Below are 12,253 nucleotides of genomic sequence, written 5' to 3'. Positions count from 1 at the left end.
GTTTATCACAGAAAAATAAGTCCCTGTGCTTTTGACAGTTTGGTTGTTCTTTTGGTATCTTTGCTTGTTTTTCCATTTTACTGCTGTTCTTTTTTTGAGTTAGAGGAGATACACTTTTTTTCTATGATACAAATCACAAAACTAACCTTTTCTTGGTTTATCATTTATTTTTTATTTATAGGGTTCCCACTATGTAAAATTTAAAAAATAACACAGTTATTGCAATGCATTTTTGTTTGTTTTTATGGCTCTGGCTTTTGCGATAATTGAATTGAATTGAATTATTGTATTTAACATGATCATCCTCATTCTGGGATTTTTCAAAAACAAAAACAATTTTTCAAAAACCCCATTGCTCTTTTTGTAATTTTTCTTTTTTCAAATTTTCATCTTTGAGTAACTTATTTTGGTGTAAAAACTAAGGTAGAGAGATATGCTATAGGGAGAATTGTGTGCCCCTTCATATGTTGAAATCCTAACCCCAATACCTCAGAATCTGACCTTATTTGGGAATAGGATTGTTGCAGATGTAATTAGTTAGGATGAGATCATACTGGAGTAGGAAGGGCTCCTAATCCAAAATGACTGGTGTCTTTATAACAAAAGGAAATGTAGACACACACATGCATGGAGAATGTCATGTGAAGACTGGAATTTTGATGCCACAAGCCAAGGGACTACCAGAAGGTAGGAGAGAGAGGGGGATAATCCTTCCCTAGAGCCTCCAGAGAGAACATAGCCTTGCCAACACCTTAATTTTGGACTTCCAGCCTCGAGAATATGAGAAAATAAATTGCTGTTGTTTAAGCCATTCAGTTTGTGGTACTTTATTATGGCAACCCTAGCAAACTAATAATGCAGGACACAAATTAATTCTTCCCACCTGGTTATCCAATTATCCAACACTAATAACCTTCATAAGCATTGATTTGTAAAGTGACTTCTGCAATATATTACGTTCTTCTATGAATATGAGTTGATGTCTGTAATTTCTAGTCTGTGCCATTGTCTATTCACACTATAACCCAGTGTTTCAAGCATGCCTGCTTTCTGATGCACTTTGGCATCTGGTAGGACAAATATACCTCCACCACTCTATTTTTAAACTCTTTTGGCTCTTCTTGTTTGATAATTTTTCCATACAAATTTTAGAATTTTCTTTTTCTTCATTGTTCTTAAATATTACTAACATGTTTCTAGATGTGTGCTACTTTCCCATTTACATTTCCTCTTTGGCAAACTACAGGCTCTTAATATTCTTTAACTATGGGATATTGTCTCTATTGTTTTTTCTCCTCATTTATATATTTTTTCTTTTGGTGGTACTTATTACCTGGATTTCGGTACTTCTACATCTATTGGTAATAAATCTTAATTTTAAACGTATTTTCTTTCTCCATCCTTCTTTCCTTTCTTTTTCCTGCCAGAATTGCCCAATTTGATCTTTCAAATTCAATTTGATCCTCATTTGTATACATTTTACTTTTCATCCAATCAATTTTTTAAAACACAACGGTTACATTTCTTATGCCTATTATATTTTTTAATGAAGGACTGACTTCAGAGGCAGATAATTGGATTAATCTGAAAGTTTTTTCCTTGCAGTCTCAAATTTAACCCAGGTATCATCTATTTATTTATTTACTTATGGATAGTAATATATTAAGCCTCTGTGAACCCACCACTAAACACAAAAGCTAGGATCTTGAAAACAACCAACATCTGACAATGGGTTTTGACACCCTATGCCTCTTCCCTTCACCATAGGAAGTAGCTAACCTAAGTCTTGTGTTAATCATTCTCTTATATAATGATACTAGAGGACTGGTGCACGAAATTCATGCACTCGGGGAGGGGGGCGTCCCTTAGCCTAGCCTGCACCCTCTTGCAGTGCAGTTCAGGAGAGCCCTTGGGGGATGTCCAACTGACAGCTCCTGTGGGGAGCAGGCCTAAGCCAGCAGTTGGACATCCTTAGTGCTGCCACAGAGGCGGGGGAGGCTCCTGCCACCACTGCTGTGCTCACCAGCTGTAAGCCCAGCTTCTGGCTAAGTGGTGCTCCCCCTGTGGGAGCACACTGACCACCAGAAGGCAGCTCCTGCGTTGAGCATCTGCCCCGGGGTGCTCAGTGTGCATCATAGTGACTGGTCGTTCTGCCGTTCGGTCAGTTTGCATATTAGCTTTTTATTATATAGGATATCTTCTAATTTTGTATTTTTTTGTAACTTTCAAAAAGAGTATCGTGCTTTAGGTAATTACTGGGAACTTACTTTCTTCACCCATTATATTGCTAAGTTTCTTCCATATTGTTGTCTCCTTCTGTAGTTTATTTGTTTTGGCTCCTGTATAATATTCCTTTGTATAAACATACTACATTGCTTTTCATGCATTTTCTCTTTGATGGACATTTGGGTTACTTCCAAGTTTTTGCTGTTGTGAGAAATGGTACTCTGAACATTTTTCTCTCTCAATATTACATTTCTTAATTTATTCATATATTGCATGTAACTTTGAAACATTTATTTATTTTCATTACTTTATAGTATTCTATTGTATGGATAGTCCACAATTTATTATTTATTCTATTTTTATTTACATTTTAAGTTGTTTCCCATTTTGGCTATTATGAATGGTACTTCTGTAAATGTTCTTGCACATTTCTTGATTCACCTCTGTTGCATCAAGGTGCATTTGTTGGGTAAAGTCCTAGGAATACACTAGCTGGGTCAAAGGCTCTGTTCAAATTTGGTAGATCAGTAGTTCTTAAAGAGTGGTCCATAGATCCTGAGGTCCTGAAACACTTTCAGGGAGTTCATAATAACACTAAGACATATTCACCCTTTGCACCGTGCTGCTATTTGCACTAATGTGGCAAAAGTCATGGTAGGCACAACTAGTAGTTCCTTAGGTTGGCTCAAGTCAATGGCTCCAAATTTCAGTGTGAGTCATTGTTTATGGCTTCACAGCTATTCCCTGGGCAGAAAAGATAAATATCAGTTTCATTTGAGAATGTGAGGAAGCAGTAAAAACTAATTTTACTAATTCTTAATCCTTGAGTACATGTCTTTTTTTAACATTCTGTGTGATGAAGAAAGAAGTATGCAAAAGGCTATATACCAAAGTATGAGGGTTTACTCAAGGGAGAGTTTGTCAAAATCTTGGAAACTTGTATTACCACTTCCCCTTCTAAAACACAAAACAATAGCCTGGCTGGCCTGGCTCAGTAGTTGAATATTGACCTATGAACCAGGAGGTCAAGGTTTGATTCCTGGTCAGGGCACATGCCTGGGTTGTGGGCTCGATCCCCAGTAGGGGGTGTGAAGGAGGCAGCCAATCAAGGATTATCTCTCATCATTGATGTTTCTATCTCTCTCTCCTTCTCCCTTCCTCTCTGAAATCAATAAAAAATATATACATATGAGAAAAAAAGAAGACTCTCCTTTTAAAAACCCCCACAAAAACTATTTTTGGGCAAGTGCATCCCTGTTGTCCTATTATTTCATTTGTATCTATGTCAGTATTAATTGAATTTATTAATTCTAAAATGTATATGTAAATCCCTTTGGGTTTTCATCACATGAAATCATTATTTGTAAATAATATTGTATTTCTTACTTTCCACCTCATATAAATTTTACTTGTTTTTATTTTCTTGCCTTGCCATCTAGATTAGCTCACCATTACAGTAGAAGTAGTGATAGCAGGTAGCCTGATCTCATTCCAATCCCAAAAGTTAAGCGTTCAACATTTCACTATTACCTATGATATTTGTTGCAGGTTTTTTTTATAAATGCTCTTTGGTTGGTAAAAGAAGTTCTTGCCTATTTTTGGTTTGCTAAGAATTTTTATCAAGAATAGATTTGAGCCCTGGCCAGTGTGGCTCCGTTGAGCATCGTCCCATGCACCAAAAGGTCACCCAGTTAGATTCTGGGTTTGGACACATGCCCAGGTTGCAGGCTCAATCCTCAGTAGAGGATGTGCCAATAGGTGTTTCTCTTTCATAGAAGTTTCACTCTCTCTTCTCCCTTCCACTTTCTACCAAAAACAACAACAACAAAACCCCCACAACAAACAAACAAACAAAAAAAACCCAAAACAAAAAAATTCAATTAAAAGAAAAAGGTATATAAATATCAAATTGCTATTTTTTTAAAAAAGGAATCAATGTTGAATTTTATCAACTGCTTTTTTCTGCATGTATTGAGATGTTCATATGGTTTTTTCTCTTTTATTCTGTTAATTTTAAAATTAAATAATTTAGTGATGAATTGGTTGGCTAATTGCTTTTGAAATATTAAACCAATCTTGCATTCATGGGATATACTTAATTAAGTGCAAAGTATTATCTTATTTTCTGTATTTCTAGAATGCGTGTATTATTATTTTGGTTTGGAAAGTTCTGAGTAAGAAAGCACCATAATTTTCCTTTTTTTGTAATGTCCCTGTCATTTTTTGGAATTGAAGTTACACCGGCTTTCTAAAAAGAGTTTAGGAAATGGAAGAGTTTGTGTTTAGAAGACTCTTTCAAGATATATAAGAACACAACTCAAAAATTTTCATTTCCTTCTGAAAAGTTACTAGGTGTAGTGTGGATAGGCCAGCAGTTCTCAACCTGTGGGGGTCGAATGACCCTTTCACAGGGGTCGCCTAAGACCATCGGAAAACACATATATAATTACATATTGTTTTTGTGATTAATCACTATGCTTTAATTATGTTCAATTTGTAACAATGAAAATACATCCTGCATATCAGATATTTGCATTACAATTCATAACTGTAGCAAAATTACAGTTATGAAGTAGCAATGAAAATAATTTTATGGTTGGGGGTCACCACAACATGAGGAACTGTATTAAAAGGTCGTGGCATTAGGAAGGTTGAGAACCACTGGGGTAGGCAAAACAAGTTTTTGTTGTTCTCTGTTTTTTACATCAACCCTTAAGAGTTAATGGCTGACTGTGTCATCCTATGAATAGCCTCTTAGGAACACTCTAAAATCTTTGTAAAACTCCTAATGCAATTGTTCTATACTTGACTTTAAAGCTCAGGCTAATGATAATAATAGTTTGAATGTAGCCATTATTGTTACTTAAACCTAGAGTGCACACACTAGGAAAGACTTCAGCATAATTTAGTATTTTTTCTCCCTTGGCCAGGACTGAATACAGATCTATTAGATGCCTCAATATTTATCCTTTAAAAAAAAGTAGTAAACTACACATAACAAAGAATTTTTCATCTTTATCATTCTTAAATGTGCAGTACAGTGGCATTAAGTACATTCACATTGTTGTGCAACCATAATCACCATCTATCACCAGAACATTTTTATCTCCCCAAACTAAACCTCTATACCTTTAAACACTAACTCCCCATTCTCCCTCCCCCTGCCCCAGGACAACATGTTTCTCCTTTCTGTCTCTATGAATGTGATATCTAGGTACCTAGATAGTGAAATCATACAGTTTTTGTTTTTTGTGACTATTTTACTGAGCATAATATCCATAAAGTTTTACTCATATCATAGCATGTGTCAGAATTTCTTTCTTTGTTCAGGCTGCATAACATTGCATTGTATGCATATGTCACATTTTGTTTTTTCATTCATCCATTCAAGAACACTTTAGATTGCTTCCACCCTTTGGCTGTGAACATAGGTGGACCGTGTCAAATCATATGGAAAACACCAATGAAAAATACAGCAGATTCTGGTTTGGGGAGGTTTACAAGTTTGATAAAGAAGTGTTATTCGAAATAATGACAACAACAATAACAACAATAATAAATTTCATGTTCTTTTTTTATTATCTAGGCCAGTAGTTTGCATTGATGACTTGTAGCATATTATCTAGGGAAATGGGTCCATCAGTAGCATGCATTCTGACTTCTCATTTTTCTAATACAGGCATAAAATGAAAGTAGGAAGTATGACACTGTTGAGAAGTAATGTGGCTCTGTTGCTCAATCCCTGTGTTACCTGAAGCCATGTACCGATCTCTGTAAAATGGGCTTGATGCTATAGTGTTTAACGCTTGTGGTGTCATTGTGGAATCTGAAAAGGGCCTCTGGCAGTGCCCTGCACAGGTGACCTCAGAAGGAACAACCTGATGGCCCCCCCCCACTATGCCATGGAGGCTCCCGAGTTTCAGAATTCCTGCCCCCACCCCCTCCTGGAGCCAGAGATGGGGACCTGCTCCTCCCCAGCAGGGGCTGGTCTGGGGTGGAGAGACCAGTCGTTTTCAGTATCAGCCCTCGACAAGGGTTGTTATTTTTCCTGTCATGTTTGTTGGGGTCCAGCTCAAGTTTGTTTTTCTTGCAGAAAGGCAGGAAGGCCAATTTGGAACACACACAACTCACATGTCATCGATGATGACTTGGCCCAGCACTTGGCATTGGCTCCTTGACAGTTAAAAGGCACAGGGTGGGCGAGCCCCTGCTGCCGCACCGAGGAACAAGGAAAAGGAGGGAGAATGCGAGATGCTTATCTGGGCAGGCCTTGCAGGCCCCTCCATTCTTTCCCCCTGCTCACGCCTCCCTCAAGGGACTTCTGGCCTCAGCTCACACAATCTCCCGCCTCGAGGGCCCTGCTGTTCAGTGGCCGCCTCCACTCTCTGTCCACCTCTTCCTCTTACTGAATGCGTGAGGAAGCATCCCACCCCAAGGAGAGGAAAGTCTGGGTCAGCAGAGATCCATGCAGCAGCCTTGTGGGAGGCAGAAGCAGGAAGAGGGAGAAAGAGCGCTTTCCATTTGGGACCCAAGACAATTGTGTGGCTCTTTGAGAAAAGCGTGGTGTTTTTCCACTCAGACCTCGGCAGTGTTGGTAGCCGCCGTTTACAAGTTTTCACGGGCTTTAAATATGAGGGCGCTTTGTGGGATGGTGGGCTCTTGAAGTGTGTGTGGATGTTGGATGAGTGTGGTCCAGGCCTATCATGGAAAGGCCTTGAACCTTCTGAAGACCGAATCACAGTTGGGGAAGGAGCACTCTGAGTCCAGGGGAACTTGACTGGGTAAAACTGCAAATTAAAAATAATACAAACAGCCCAGCCAGCGTGGTTCAGTGGTTGAGCATTGACCTATGAACCAGGAGGTCACGGTTCGATTCCCGGTCAGGGCACATGCCCAGGTGTGGGCTTGATCCCCAGTGTGGGGTGTGCAGAAGGCAGCCAATTAATGATTCTCTCTCATCATTGATGGTTTCTATCTCTCTCTCCATCTCCCTTCTTCTCTGAAATCAATAAAAATATATTTAAACAATAATATAAGCAATAACATTTCTAAAATATGATCTTATGTTCTCAATAACGAAGGCTCCCTCAGTTGACCCATTATACAATAAAACGTTTTAGGCAGTCAGTGTCGCTTTGAGACTATGTAGCCCCTCAAAGCATCAGTTTTGTCACCTATGGAATGACTAATGGTGGGGCTTACTTTGCAGGGTTTGAAAGGATTCAGAGACCCAGCTTAGCATAATTCCAAACACCTATTAATCGCCCCCCAATAATGACAGCTGTTTTTGTGATTTCTATTTTCTCATCCCTTCTTTTTGAAAAAGTTATGATAGTTGTAGTTGGAAAAGAAGTAGGAGTCAGGGCTTGAAAGCTACCTTTGAAAAATTATTCTTTACCTAATGGTATACGATTAGCACATTAAACATTCAAAAACAGTTGTGGAATGAACTAACCGCTTTATAATTTCTTGGTCTTCTGCCTACTTTATCTTTCAACTACAATAAAGCAGGAACCTTGTTTTCCATTCCCTGCAGGTAAAATATATCTTTCATGTCAGATTTTTGTTGTGTTGAAGTTTCTCTTTAGATGCATTATACATAATCCCTGCTATCCTTTATAATATTTCATTTGCTTATTAAGTCCTTCACAAATAATATGCCAGATGTGGTAGATCACATGTCCAAAGCCAGCTACAGCAATGCCTCCCATCCCATAGTCACTGTGCAATGTGACTTTGTCACTCCCCACCAAGAGATAATGTCTCATTCTCATCGGCGTGAATCTGGGCTGACCCTGTGACTGCTCTGACCAACGTATAGCAGTAGAAGTCATGTGCTGAGACAGGAGGAAGAAGGACCCACAGGTTCCTAGGCATGAAGAAGGACTGACAGGTTCTGTCTTTCTGCTCTTGGAAGTCCTGATGGAAGTCCAGCAGGTAAACAGTCTGGCTACTGGGTAGACCATGAAAAAGAGGCCACATGGAGAGGGAGAGGTCCTGAAACTGTATATATTGAGAAGTCCAGCTGTTCCATGCTCCAGCTGAGCACAGGCTCTAGCTGGCATGGCCCCAGGCAAGACCAGCAGAAGAAATACTGTGCTCCTCCTACGTTGCAGAATCATGAACAAATATATAGTTGTTATTTTAAACTACTAATTTAACTTAATTAAGTAGCTTATTTTATTTGATTGTTGACAGTATTACTGATGTCTCTCATTTTCTTCCTTTTGGGCCCCTCCCACCCAAACCCTGCCCCACCCCAGCCTTCTTTATGCTATTGTCTGTGTCCATGGGTTGTACATATATCCATATATGGTCTTTGGTTAATCTCTTTCTGTCTCTCCCCCGCATTGAGATCTGTTATTCTATTCCATGTAATCATATCTCTGGACCTATTTTGCTCATTAGTTTATTTTGTTCATTAGATTTCACATATAAGTGAGATCATGTGATGTTTGTCTTTCTCTGACTTATTTTGCTTAGAATAATAGTCTCCAGGTCCATCCATGTTGTCTAAAAGGGTAAGAATCCTTCTTTTTTACAGCAGCATAGTATTCCATTGTGTAAATGTACCACAGCTTTTCTTTTCTTTTTTTTTTTTTTAAATCCTCATCTGAAGATATCTTTTCCATTGATTTTCAGACAGAGTGAAAGGGAGGGAGGAGGGGAGAGGGGAAAAGAGAGAGAGACATGGACGTGAGAGAGACACATCTAATGGTTGCCTTCTGTACCACCCTGACCACACCCCCACCCGGCCTAGGGATTGAACCTGTAACTGAGGTATGTGTTAGGCAATTCCTTGACTGGGAATTGAACCTGAGACCCCTTGGGCTGCAGGCCAATGCTCTAACCACTTAGCAAAACTGGCCAGGGCTGTACCACTGCTTTTTTGTCCACTCATCTACTGATGGGCAGTTGGGCTGCTCCCAGACCTGAGCTATTGTAAATAACGCTACTATGAACATAGGGTGAATATATTCTTTCTGATTGGTGTTTCAGGATTCTTAGAATATATTCCCAGAAGTGGGATCACTGGGTTGGACAGCAGATGCATTTTTAATTTTTTGAGAAACCTCCATACTGTTTTTCATAGTGGCTGCATTCCCACCAGCAATGCATAAAGCAGTGGTTCTCAACCTTGACTGCACATTAGAATCACCTGGGAATCTTTTTTAAATCCTGATTTCTGGGCCTCACCCTCTGGAAATTCTGTTTCTTTGTTATGGGGTGGGGCCACAACATTAGTAACAAAGAAACAGAATTTCCGGAGGATGAGGCCCAGAAATCAGGATTTTAAAAAGATTCCCAGGTGATTCTAATGTGCAGCCAAGGTTGAGAACCACTGGCATAAAGATTCCCTTTTCTCCACACCCTCATCAGTACTTGTTGTTTGTTGATTTATTGATGGTAGCCATTCTGGTATGTGTGAGGTGATACCACATTATAGTTTTTAATTTGTATCTCTCTGATTAGTAGTGACCATGAACATGTTCTCGTATGTCCATTGGCCATCTGTATGTCCCCTTTGGAGAAGTGTATATTCAGGTCCTTTGGCCATTTTTAAAATTGGATCGTTTGTCTTCCTGGTGTTGAGTTGTATGAGTTCTTTGTATATTTTGGAAATCAAACCTTATCAGATGTATCATTGGTGAATATGTTTTCCCATACTGTAGGGTCCCTTTTTATTTTGTTTATGATTTCTTTTGGTGTGCAGAAGCTTTTTAGTTTGATGTAATCCCATTTGTTAATTTTTTCCTTTGTTTCCCTTGCCCTAGGTGATATATCGGTGAAAATACTGCTAATTGAGATGTCTGAAATTTTTCTGCCTGTTTTCTTCTAGAAAATTTATGGTTTTGCAACTTACATTTAAATCTTTTATCCATTTTGAGTTTATTCTCGTGTATGATATAAGTTGGTGGTCTAGTTTCATTTTTTGTACATACCTGTCCAATTTATCCAACACCATTTACTGAAGAGACTGTATTTACCCCACTGTATACTTTTGCCTCCTTTGTCAAATATTAATTAATCATATTAGCATGGGTCGATTTCCTTTCATTTAAAGGCTGAATAACATTCCATTGTATGTTCATGCCACATTTTGCTTGTCCATTTACTCACTGATAGACATTGTGTTGCTTATACTTTTTGCTACTTTGAATAATGCTGCTATGAACATGGGTGCAAATATCTCTTTTAGTCTCTGCTTTCAATTATTTTCTCTTTAAAATTTTTTTAAAAACTTTTATTAAAATACAGACAAATAAAATTACAAATATTTGTGCATCCAGCAGACTTTTCTGTAGGCTGTAAGTTCAGTAGAAAAAGTTGGAGGTATCACACTACCTATCAAACTATTCAACAAGGCCATAATAATTGAAACAGCATGGTGTTGGCATAAAAACAGACATACAGGGTGAGGCAAAAGTAGGTTTACAGTTGTTTGTATGGAAAATAGTACCATAATTAAAAAATTTAATAATACAAGAATAAACTCTTTGGGTTTTGGGTACTCACAGCTGTAAATATATGTTTGCCCCACCCTATATAGATCAATGGGACTGAATAGAGAGCCCAGAAATAAACTCACACATACATGGTCAATTAATATTTGACAAAGGAGATAGTCTATTTAATAAATGGTGTTGGGAAATTTGGACAGATGTATGCAAATAAATGAATGAAACTAGACCACCTTCTTACACAATATACAAGAGTAAACTCAAAATGGATTAAAGACTTAAATGTAAGACTCGAAACCATAAAATTCCCAGAAAATAACATAGACAGTAAAATCTCGGACATTTTTCTTAGCAATATTTTTCTGATATATCTCCTTGAGCAAAGGAAACAAAAGAACAAATAAACAAATGGGATTACATCAAACTAAAAGCTTTTGCACAGCAAAGAAAACCATCAACAAAACAAAAAGACAACATACTAAGTAGAAGATATTTACCAATGGTACATCTAATAAGGGGTTAATATCTAAAATCAATGAGATACCACCTCACACGTGTAAGAATGGCTAGCATCAGTAAGTCAACAACAACAAGTGTGGGTGAACTCTCATGTACTGTTGGTGGTAATGAAGATTGTATGGAGGTTCCTTAAAAATAAAAATGAAATTGCCTTATTACCCATCTATTCAATTTCTGGGAATATATATATATATATCCAAATCACTAATTTATAATAATATATGCACCCCTATATTTATTGCAGCATTATTTACAATAGACAAGATATGGAAGCAACCCAAGTGCCCATCAATAGATCAGTAGATAAAAAAGCTGTGGTACATATACACAATGGAATACTACTAAGCCCTAAAAAAGAATGAACTGTTACTTTTTGTGACAGCATGGATGGACCTAGAGGGTGCTATGCTAAGTGAAATAAGTCAGACAGAGAAAGACAAACACCATATAATTCCACCTATATGTGGAATCTAATAAATAAAATAAATAAACAAAAAATGATTATAGGGTTGGGATCTTTTAGCATCTCATTAAATTCACATAGCTATAATTAATGGATAAAAAGTATAGCATTATATATATATACATATATATATATATATATATATATATATATATATATATACACACATATATATATTTAATAGATTTTTGAGAATTCTTTATAGATCTGGAGGCACCCCGGCTATTTTGCTGTCTTAGACATCTCTTCAGTCTTTTTACTGAAATGGATATACTAGTACATATGGAAAATACATAATTTCTGGAGTATAGGTTACATTTTCCTGATTCTTTGCATATCCAGTAATTTTTCATTGTATACTGATGTTCAGGGAGTGTTAGATTATGCTATCTGCTTTTAAAGGCTATTGAGTTTTATTCTAGCAAGCAGTTAAATAATTAGTGGGTTCTCTTGATCCTACCAGGTGGGTTTATTTCTGTTTGTCTCTTAGTCCTTTTGTCCTTAGTCCTAAAGAACATACCTTTTTCCAGGGCACGTGCTTCACTCAGAAAGCATGGCCTTCCCAGGTCTGAGTTGAATGCCT

Source organism: Myotis daubentonii, chromosome 17, assembly GCF_963259705.1.
Source record: "Myotis daubentonii chromosome 17, mMyoDau2.1, whole genome shotgun sequence".
Taxonomy (NCBI): Eukaryota; Metazoa; Chordata; class Mammalia; order Chiroptera; family Vespertilionidae; genus Myotis; species Myotis daubentonii.
This window is presented reverse-complemented; position numbering follows the sequence as displayed.